This window comes from Cryptotermes secundus, unplaced genomic scaffold (assembly GCF_002891405.2).
Source record: "Cryptotermes secundus unplaced genomic scaffold, Csec_1.0 scaffold274, whole genome shotgun sequence".
NCBI lineage: Eukaryota > Metazoa > Arthropoda > Insecta > Blattodea > Kalotermitidae > Cryptotermes > Cryptotermes secundus.
The window spans coordinates 93,958-105,546 of record NW_019735463.1 but is presented as its reverse complement, the minus strand read 5'-3'; the positions used below and the strand labels follow the sequence as shown (position 1 = coordinate 105,546).

Here is an 11,589-nt window from a genome sequence, read left to right as displayed (position 1 = left end):
ATAAGCCTATGAAATCTTTATGTACACTTTGATTATCGGAGAGTTACACAAAAATCATTCATGCATTCAGCAGGATAGACTGGCACTCTATGCAGCATCTCAGGCTGCAAAGAACAAACTAAGAGCCTATACACATTATAATTTTTCTTCAGCATTTCCCCACTATATCTTTTAACATTTACGACTAGGCAAGCTTATATGTGCTCTGTTTCAGAGAGCCGTTGGTATCTTAAAATGATTTTCATTTGAGGAGTTCTGTGGAAATTCATATGGGCATTTTTTGAAAGCCCACTGTCCTGTACATTGCATCAGAGAGATTTTGGAGGAACATGTTCAGACTTAGCATCAATTTGGTTTCTTCCAGTTTCCCTTTTCATTGAGCACGTGGTGTCGAAGTGTATGTGGATCCCCCCCCAAATGGCCCTGCCCATCTTCCTAGTCTGAGATCAGTTTTTTTTATTTGGAACATCCTGAAGAGTATGCTAAAATCTCCTTTTCTTAGATATCCACTTTACAAGTAGGTATTGTACATGAACACTAGTTCAGGAATGTATCTCACACATCATTAGAACACAAACTGACATGACTGACTCAGTTTGTAAGTATGGTATGAGGTACTTTGGATTGCAGTCAGCCAGCACTTATTGCATAAACCCACTTCATGGTAGCTGTTAATTGATGTAGTAAGGCAGTACTGAAGAGACAGTGTAAATTGTAATATGGCTATGCCTTTCGTTTGACAAATCGGCTACCAGCCCAAATCTATGCTGTTGCAGTTGACACAAGAAATATCTGTTCTCTTATGCCTGAGCAGCTCAGTGATTTTCAGGTAGCTCCTAGGATAGTCACACTATAGAAGCACAAAGCATAGCCCAAATTTGGACCTTGGCCTACCGCCATGAAACTCTCTGTTTCACTTCGGTTTACTAGATCTTAGACATTCGGTAGAATTCCTTGGACTGGTGATCAACCTGTTGCAAGGCACACACACACACACACACACACACACAAATAGAAGCACTAAACATCCATGCCCTGAGTGGGATTCGAACCCATGATCACAGCTTCCTAGCAAGTGAAGACAGTGCATGCCTTAGGCCGCTCGGTTACTGTGACCGGCAATAGTCAAGTTATGTATAGATTATATAGGGAACTAAAATGTATTTACATAGAAATGCAAATCATATTAAGGTTTAATTGTTTTATAAAGAGGTCATTCCTCTGTTTTGTGATACATCTTAATTAGCTTCCATTTGTTTACAAAAACTGCTGTATATTGTATGTTGAGCTGATATAAGCCAAATGTATGTATAGCAAGTGATATTGAACTGTGCATATTATAATTAATAAATGTTAATTGAAGTAGGCTAGATAGTATAATAAGATCCAGTTCAAAAATCCTTTACATCATACATGGTGGAATAGTGTCGCCCCCCCCCCCGCCATAGGCAGCATAGCCTGCATTTCCTGCTCAGTCATTTGTGGCTGTAGTGAGAGTGAAGTAACTTCACATAGTGACACCAAGTACCCACATTACAGGAGTTGCTGAAATTGTTCCCCATTATCCTGGTTACATTCCCTGCAACTTCTGAACAGATTCTGACTGACATGCTATAGTTCTTTAGATATGTGGGACATTTGAAGCTATTTGATTTCCTTTGAGTTCTTCCATGTGTGGATTGGTTCTTTCAAACACCACCACAGGAATAAATAACGTGGAAAAATCTTGGGAGAATGAAGTGGCCATAAACCACAACTTACAACTTTTTTGCCAGCCTGTTGAAGGTTTTTACAGAATGTTTGGCATTTTGTGCAGTTGGACAATCATGTTGGAAATGTCCATAGAGTTTTTCTTCACTTGTCACTTCCCAGATGTCTGTAGTGTCCAACTGTTCCAATTGTTTCTGCATTAAACATGGGACCATTTACACTTCTCAGCATTACTGCAGAAGGTACATAACTGGTTTTGTAAGGCCATAGTTTCAGTAACTTTCTAACAGTCCCTTTTGATGCTCCAATTTCATGGTACTTTAAGAGACCTCTGAGGTGAATGTTCAAGCTGAGGTCCAATTTCATCTAGATATTATTTTGTTAATCTGTCATGTTTGAGTTTCCATTTCTTGCTTTATTGAGAAGATTCTGAATACTGTTTCTGTAGGGTACTCAGACTTCAGGAATCTTTTCTGGTTTTCTCAGGCTCTTCCTAGCTGAAGTCACATTTCATATAAGATACATTAAAAACACTAGAGGCTGTAAGGTTATCCATAGGAAAGCTGCTGGAGCTCAAGTCTCATTAACCTTCACTACCCTAGGACAGTATCCTCATTACAAATGCTGACTCATTAGGGTAGGTGGAAAATAATTCAGTGATTATGCACAGCAGGAAATCCATGCTTAAGATCAGACTGCATATGATATATATAAAATATAAAGAGATACTATGTAGTTTAGATTAATAAGGTTGATTTAGTCATAAGATGTGTACCTGTTATGCATACTAATCATATATAAGAGATTCATTTTGATTTGCATATTTTACAGCATTGCTAGTGAAACAAGTCATGTGTTCAAAAAGTCCATTGAGTATTTAGGAAATGATACAGTATTTAGTGACCTTAGTACAAGATTTTATTTTTGTTTTATATCATAAATGTTTCAGAAATGTGGTCAAGGGTTTCATGGCACCTAGTCATTCAAATGCCATTAGAATGTATGTCATTGTGACTTTGTCTGGTGTAACACCCTTGATTGTTAAGCTGGATTACGAGATTATATAATGCTGAATATTTGTGTGTGTTCAGTCTTGTTTGTAATTTCTCAGCTTACATCTCTTCTTGCTGTTCCATGGAACTCACGTTTGTACAAGGAGTGTACAATAAATTCCAGGACTGGTTTTTTGTGCTGTTAATTTGAGTGAATGAGAAATGAGACATTATATGCTGAATGTACCTAACATACAGTGACAGAATGATATGATTTTAGTATTCAGTTTTTATTGCTACTGAAGATGATATGGAGCCAGCAAACATGTAGCAAGGACAGTGGTGTGTCGTGATCCTTTTGCTGATGAAATTTCCAGTTTTAAATTATGATGACTGTCTGCAGTGATCAGGTAGACTGTTCTCTGTCTTGTCACTGTGCAGGGTATTTCAGTGGTTTGTGCATTTTTGGATATGTTCGAAGCCTAATCTTAACAGTGCCATGTCTGGTGGTGTGTGCATTGATGCAAACATCTGCTATTTTGAGACCAGTATCTTATAAGTAAAATTAAAATTCTTATGGAAATAAGTTGAGAAGTGCTTAAGAACCCTCCTTGTAGTCTAGAATTAGGCCCTAGTGATTTCAGTCTCTTTGGGCTCTTGAAGAAATCACTGACAGGTGGCTTCAACAAGATAAGCAGGATCAGCAAATGTTCATTTCTTGTAGAGGCTTCAGAAAGCTTGTATACAGTTGGGTTTAGTATTACAATAGTGGAACATGTATGTGGATATGAAGGGTAAATATGTTGAGAAATAGAGGTGCCAAAACTTGTGTAACAAATTTACAAGATAAAAAAGGTAAAGTTGTCCCTGTGCTTAGCTAATTAAGCACTATGCCATGAAGGTGTATGGAGAAGTGGATGTACAAGGTACAAATTAATTAAGTCTCAGATGTACTGTGTACTCCTTATAAATTGACTTCAGCTCATTTCTTGAATACCAAAATGAAATTAATTAGAATGAATGTGTTACTTTGTTTTGATTTTTCAATTTTAATTACAGTTTAGTCCACTTTTTTTAAAGTAACATTTAAACATTGAGGATATCATCATCTGTTCAGTCAATGAATTTACAAGTTACTATAAAGATCAGATATTTAAGATCAGTAATTGTTAAACTGCAATGTTAAGAATACATGTGAAGTAATTAAAATATTATTCTGTGTTGTAAAGTTACCTATTCCTTTCACAGTTGTTCCCCCCACCCCACCCCAAAGTACTGTTATTATACAGTTTGCTTTCCTGCAGTCAGTGTTCAAATCCACTGTTCACAAGAGAGATCCTAACTTGAGATTTCACTATATATTATTTGTAGATAGAAGACTGTATGTATGAATGTATCTGACATTTAGTATGATAAATTTGTAATACTAACATTACATACTTTATTACTGTATATGTATTGTGAACACGAACATGTCACATCTTGTGGCATANCAGTGGGAAGCCAGAGACTAACTGCTTGAGCTATGGCACAACCTTCTTCAGTATCTTAGTTAGTTATTAGAAAGGGTGGGTTTCCATATGCACTTAGACCTGTAATGGTCCATTGTGCTTCCCTCTATGATTTCTACCAGCCTCTATATCCTACCGGTATTGGTGCTTACCATCAGTCCCGCCCAGCCAGCGAGACCGGCTCTACTGGCTGAGAAGTATCTATAATGCTTCCCCCATCTACCGGAGGTATTAGTGACTGCTGTTGGGCGGCAAACGTCCGCAATTTTGCTCAGTGACCTCCTTTGGAGATATGAGGTTCTTTTACATGCCGTAAAGCTACAACATGGGACCCACGGCTTAAAGTCCCTCCCGGAGGACTTGTTCCCTGAATTTTTCCGCCCCTAAAAATTCGACGACCTCCGCCGGGTATTTGAACCTGCGTACTACGAGTCATGAGGTGGGAACGTTACCTCTAGACTACGGAGGCCGCTTTCTTCAGTATCTTACTCTATGCAGTGTTTTATTTCCAATTCTTTGTATGTACCTCAGTGGGGTGGAAAAGACTGCAAAATGAGAAGTTTCATAATTTTTACTCATTTCCAGACATTTTTAGTCAGAATAGGTCAGTTGAAATCCCAGCACATATACGCATATACATACCAACCAGTTCCACTTGGAAAGGTGATGTGAGACTCCATTAAAGTTATTATAAGCATTGTTAACAATATAAATACAATTATTGAGTTCTTAGACATTATCCATCATCATTTTCTTTTTCTCTTGATATAAAAACTGTGTTTCAAAGACTACTCTGTCTGCATCCTTGGGTAAAATACGATTTCCAGATACCAGAATCAATGCAAGACAGGATATATACAGAAAACATGATGTACACCATCAAAGTCCATAAAATCAGAGTACTATCTAAATAGAAGCCAATGCTAAGGAACAAAATTCTATGCTAGTACCAACAAAAAAACACAACTTTCACATATAATCTAACATTGTGAATCCATAACTGGACTCTGGCAAATGGACTTATACTGGGGCTCCCTGCTAGAAGAACAAAGGATCTGTTGAAATTACACAGAGACCAATTAAGATGGGTGGTAGGACTATCTACAGGACACTCACCTAAAAGGACACATTTTCAAACTGATTGACAGATGACCCCACTTGTGAAAGGTGCCTAGAACAAAATGAATCAGCCACACATCCTATGTGACTCTGAAGCCATAGCTCATTTAAGGTATCACCTATGCCAGTTCTTTATGGAACCAAGTGACTACTATGATGTGCCATAAACAGAGACCTACATTTCATTCAGTGTGTAGGATTAATAGAGGATTAGTCAAAAGGGGCAGCACAATAGATCACTGAAGGTCACGGTGCAAGGGCCAGTTATTATGGCCCACCCCTCATACATTCATTTATTCACTTACAGTCTACATCATATGGAGTAGTATTCTGACTTCTGCTTCAGTGATGGGATTCCAGATGGGAAGAGATGTCAGCTGGGTTGGCTGACATGATGAGCAACCAGAGACGTAGGTGGTTTTCAGTTCAGTCTACAAAACCTTAACTTCTTTCCAGTGTAAATGCCTGACCATTAATATTGTATATCTGTACAGTTTGAAGTTCTATGTCACAAGCAGTTGTTCCTTCTGTGTCACTGTCTTATCAAATGATTATTATTGGCTGTGATATTTTGTCATGTCTAGTCTATTTTGAGCAGTGCTGTTCTTGAGATCTCCTGTATGCTTTACAAAGGATGCCCAGGTATTCTGTGTTACAATATGATTTCATGTTTTACTTCAGTCTGTACAGGCTTCAGCTGTTAGGTCTTAGCTTTATGAGATACTCTTCTTTATTTTTCTGCATATTTTTTAAACAGTGTACACACTAAAAAATTTTATAACCCTTTTGAGGTAGGAAGTTGTAATGGCGCAAGGGTTATGTACAAGTAGATATGTTTTTTGGGGTAAATTTGGAATAAGTGTATCTAGACTCTAAGATTAAGAAACAGAAATGATGAAACGTACCAGGAAGCTTGGGTTTGCAAAGAAGTGTAACAGGCTATAGCTTAGTAATCAGAATGCTAGCACGACAGGTAATAACGCTGACATTGAGGAAGAAGCTATATGAAGTAGGTCATAAACACTATGGCAGGAGGAAAACGCTGAGTTGGAGAAGGCGGTAGACCTGAAAGAGCCACCCCCTTTGTCCAATTTGTGGGCCACAACAACCCAAAATCACGTCAGAATGGGCGGGCCAATACACCCTGAAACCCAACGAATCAGCAAAAAGAGGGTACATAAACCCTAGAGGAATCAATCAAAAAACCTTTTGACTTTTTAATATTATTAATTGACATACAGTTCAGCCGGAGGCTATCGCCGAGAGAGTGATGGCAATAAGTAGGCGTTGGTTCGTGATGGCGAGCGTCTGTTTCATCAGCTCAAGTAAGTGAACCAACTTCATATAGCCCTGAACAATAAGTGTGATAATATTAAAGTGCAAACTAGATGGACTAGGTTCACTAAGAGATACAGAGGCGTAGAATACCCGACAGCAGGGGGACAGGAGATAGAACTAATGTGTGGCTACAGGGTCATCATCAAACGTAATACGAGCCGACGAACGTCTGCAAAGTGTGTATATATTATGTATATAGCGACATAGGGAAATAGAATAGGATCGCAATGCACTGTGATATTAATTGAACCTGGCATTCCCTCAAGTGTTACCCTCTTCCCTGACGACTCCAGCGCCTCCCGAAGCTTCGGCGCATTGCGAGTTATAGCCAGGACCAGTGACATAAGCAATCGATAAGTTACTGGAGTTTTCTTGACATAACAAGATGGTGGCAGCATATTAAACCTGGTGATAGAGCGGCATACCTCCACGCCCCCCTGTCACCACGGCGTAACAGTGGCGACAGCGGTGAGATATCCAATCCACCCCTGTCGCAGGGGTGTAACAGAAGTGCTTTTGCAAAATGCAAAAAGACACAAATCACCAGATAGTGATCAAATTCTGGCAGAATTTGTTCTAAGACCCATATGCTAATTATTTCTATTTGGCATAAGGAAAAACTGCCTGATCAGTGGAAGGAGTCTATTATTGTACCAGTTCACAAGCTGACTGTAGTAATTATCATGGGATATCACTGCTATCAACTCCAATATTCTCTCAAGGTTAAGTCCATACATAGATGAAATTGTTGGAGGGGATCAATGTGGGTTTCAACGTAACAGATCAACTACTGTCGAATCTTTTGCATTCATCAGATACTGGAGAGAGAAAATGTGGAGTACAATGAAATGGTACTTCAGCTATTCATAGACTTCAAGCAGGCCTATAATTCAGTTAGGAGGGAAGCATTGTAAAATATTCTGATAAGAGTTTAGGGTATCCATGAAACTAGTTAGGCTGATCAAAATATGTTTAAATGAAACATGTAGTAAAGTCTGTATAGATAAACATTTGTCTGATAATTTTCCTATCTAGAATGGTCTAAAGCAAGGAGATGATTTATCGCCACTCTTTTTCAACCTTTCTTTAGAATATGCCATTAGAAAGGTCCAGGAAAACCAGGTAGGACTGAAATTGAATGGACACATCAACTGTTGGCCTAGGCCAATGATGTGAATCTGCTGGGTGATAATATAGATACCATAAAGAAAAATAGACAAACTCTAATTGATACTAATAAACACAGAAAACTAAGTATATGTTGCTGTCTTGTCACCAAAATGCAGGTCAAAATCATGACATAGGTAACAGATGTTTTGAAAATGTGGCACAGTTCAGATATTTGGGAACGGTGATAACAGATCGAAATCTGATTCAGGAAGAAATTAAGAGGCGATCGAACTCGGGTAATGCTTGCTACCATTCAGTCCAGAACCTTTTGTCTTCTCGTCTGTTGTCCAAAAACATAAAAATTAGAATATACAAAACTATAATTTTGCCTGTGGTTCTGTATGGGTGTGAAACTTGGTCTCTGACATTAAGGGAGGAACATAGACTGAGAGTGCTTGAGAACAGGGTGTTGAGGAGAATATTTGGACCGAAGAAAGATGAAGTGACAGGAGGTTGGAGAAAAGTGCATAACTTGTGCTCTTCTTCAAGTATAATTAGAATAATCAAGTCAAAGAGGATGAGGTGGGCAGGGCTTGTAGCATGAATGGAGGAGAAGAATGCATATAGGATATTGGTGAGAAAGCCAACTGGGAAGACCAAGGCATATGTGGGTGGGCAATATTAACATGGATGTTACAGATAGAGGATGGGATGGATTGGATTGATCTGGCTCAGGACAGGGACCGGTGGTGGGCTCTTGTGAACAGGGTAATGAACCTTCAGGGTCCATAAAATGCTGGGTAATTCTTAAGTAGGTGTGAAATCGGTGGCTTCTCAAGAAGGGCTCAGCTCCATATGTGATGATGTGTTGGAGAAATGACAGCAGCATCACAGTTGCTTGGCTCATTGAAGAAACACATACCTTCAGGAGTTGTAACTTGTGGGATATAACGCCGTTTAGTCCGTTGCTCTGCTTGCTACCTGCTTCAGGATGGTTTCTTATTTGGCTTATTCTTAACCCTGATGATTGAGGCAACATGGTCCTCCGAAATGCCAAAGGACTGCAAGGCGTTATATCCCAGGAAACATAACTATTCATAACATCTGCTCTAAAAAGCTCAAATCCTAAATACCTTGAAATATCCGTGCATTATCACGGATCAGCTCTGCTTACATTTTCGTACCCATTTGTATCACTGAACCCACAGAATCGATGAATGGAACGAGTGGAAGATCCGCTGGGTGTTTATCTGTCGTTTTGCCTTTATTTTATTATGCAGTGCGTGATATGTGATATTTCGCTTGCAAAGTGTGTGAATGAATATTGCAGAAGTTGAGATCGGTTGAAATCAAATTTTGTCAGTCTGAAGGAAGAAACAAAGGGAAAAGTAGACGGAGGCGGAAAGGTAACAGCTGCTGACATGAAGAAGTTTGAATAGCAAGGTCTTCACGTGTATAGCTGTTATTTTATCTTTAGATAAACAATTGACTTTTTCCTAGTTAAGATTGCATTCATGTCCATATGTAGTGAGTTTGTGTACATGGGCGTAATATTTTACCCCCTACAGAATAGCAAATGATAATATATGTTGAAGAGGTGTTAAATTTGAGGTAGGAGTGCTTCAGTATTGGTTCGCTTGTAGTAGTGAGAACAGACTGTTTATTAACCTTTACTTCTAAATAACTGCACTTGTAACTATTGTCATTGCAATTTGTACATTATTAATGTAGTTGCATGCAGTAGTAATGTAAATTTTTAAATAATCAGGAAGTTTGTGTTTGAAAAAATAATTTGATGCGTCTTCATAAATTTCTTGCTCCTGCGTGACTATTGGTATGATATTCTTTAATAGTTCTTAAGTGCCTTGGTTGTGGGGAAAGTGAAGCTTTCACAAGTATTTTTTTATGGTGTCACGACAAGTAGTGTCACTTACGTTTCAGTGGTTTATAAGAGACTAGTAATTGTAGTGCCTAGATGCAGTGGGAGGTTAGTGGGAATGGCTTGTTAGGCTAATGTGTATTAGGTGTAGTGAACCGTAAATGAATCCCCAGAGTAATAGGTGTATATGGTCACTATATTGTTAAACTATTTCCACCCATCCAAAAACGTTTACAAGCAAGTGATGATGAAATTATTGAGCAGATATCAATGAGAGTGAAAATACCCCACCACACCACACCACCGTTACGTTACGAATACCACCACCATTAAATAATTACCAATTTATGGCTGAATAAACTTATAATTTCCTAATCAACCTGCGAACTAGTTGAGCTAATTCAGATGTGTTTAAATGAAACCCGTTGTAAAGCTTGTAGGGGCCAACATTTGTCTGGTCGATTTCTCATTTAGGAATGTCTGGAAAAGGGCAGCTTATTTCCAGTGCTTTTCCTCTTTGCTTTAGAATATGCCATTAGGAAAGCAGAAGAAAAGAAAAGGGATTGAAATTCTTTGGGACACATTAACTCGTTGACTATGCTGATGATGGTACTTTATGGGGTGAAAACTGAACTACTGTAAAGAAAAACAGATGTTAAAGACAGTGTCACGTAACTTCAAACAAGGCCCTGCATTCCTAGTCAAATCCCGCGCATAGCTTGTGGTAGGAGGAGTTTTTAACACTCGTTCTTCCAATTTCACCGACCGCTCGTGTTTCATTGAAACTACCATATTCTCTTTTCGAAGAACATATTACAATAATGCAAAGAAAAATGCGTTTAATGTGTATTACTAATTTATACTTTGAAAATTAAAATATAATAGACCTCTACCCTGACCTAATTTCTCACTCATTATGTACGATTTAGCGCACAAGGAAACTGACGTTATTAAAGAGATGATAGAAAAACCGTGAGTATAACCTGCTTCGAGGGTGCCTTACAAACAACTGGCCACCTGTCACTTCTCACATCCTCGAACCCACCCCCTTGTCTGAAGTTTTTCTTCTGCACATTCAAGGTTACTCTTGGCCATGTTCGAAGTTACGTGACACTTGCTATATATTAGATACTATTAAGGAGGTTGGCCTAGAAGTAAACACTGAAAGCTTAGTGTACATGTATGTCTCATCAACTGAATGCAAGAGAAGATAATAGTGTCAAGTTAGCTAATTAATCCTTCAAGAATATGTCAGGACTCAAATATTTTTCTTTGGAAAAATAACAAATTAAATTTTCATTCATGTACAAGTTAAAAGCAGATTAGATTAAATGGGCAAGGTAGCCAAGAAGATAATCCATGTGTTTTGTGATTAGATGAACTTTCTGGCCAGAAAATGCTTAAAACTAGAATGTGACCATACAGCCATCACATAAAGGCTTGTGACACTGCTCATGGTCCCTAAATTTTAGGTGGCATTTTTTTAAACATCTTACATGAAGTGTAATGATGTCAAAATGATTTATGGATGGGTACCTGGGATGTTGACTCATATTTAGAATGAAATCGTATTCAGTCCATTAAGGAAATCAGTATTTCATCATACCCATCACATTTCTTCCACCTCTTATTGTTATTATGATGGGTATTACAAAACAGAATTTTTTCATATTTTTAAGAGGTCTTAAGTGACATCTTTCATTATTATCATTATTATTATTATTAGTAGTAGTAGTAGCAGTAGTAGTAGTAGTAGTAGTAATTGTTGGCCTTGCGGCTGTTGACTCGGCACATTAATAATAAAGAATTGAATTGAATTATTATTATTATTGGAGGGGGTGGGTTTCCCCATGCACCATGACCAGTGGTATATTGTACGTCCCCCTGTGATATTCTACCAGTCTCTGTACTCTACTGATAGTGCTGCGTG

The 11,589-nt window shown here is 38.3% G+C and overlaps 1 protein-coding gene across 2 annotated transcripts in view; it reads left to right on the top strand.

Annotated features, from left to right (window-relative positions):
- Window positions 1-9,002: 9,002 nt before the first annotated feature.
- LOC111869312 overlaps window positions 9,003-11,589 on the top strand; it is a 20,618-nt gene continuing 18,031 nt past the window's right edge. The window contains exon 1 of one of the 2 annotated variants that reach the window (XM_023860723.2): window positions 9,003-9,186. The gene's annotated coding sequence lies outside the window, so the exon portion shown is untranslated. The other variant, XM_023860724.2, reaches the window with a different exon arrangement.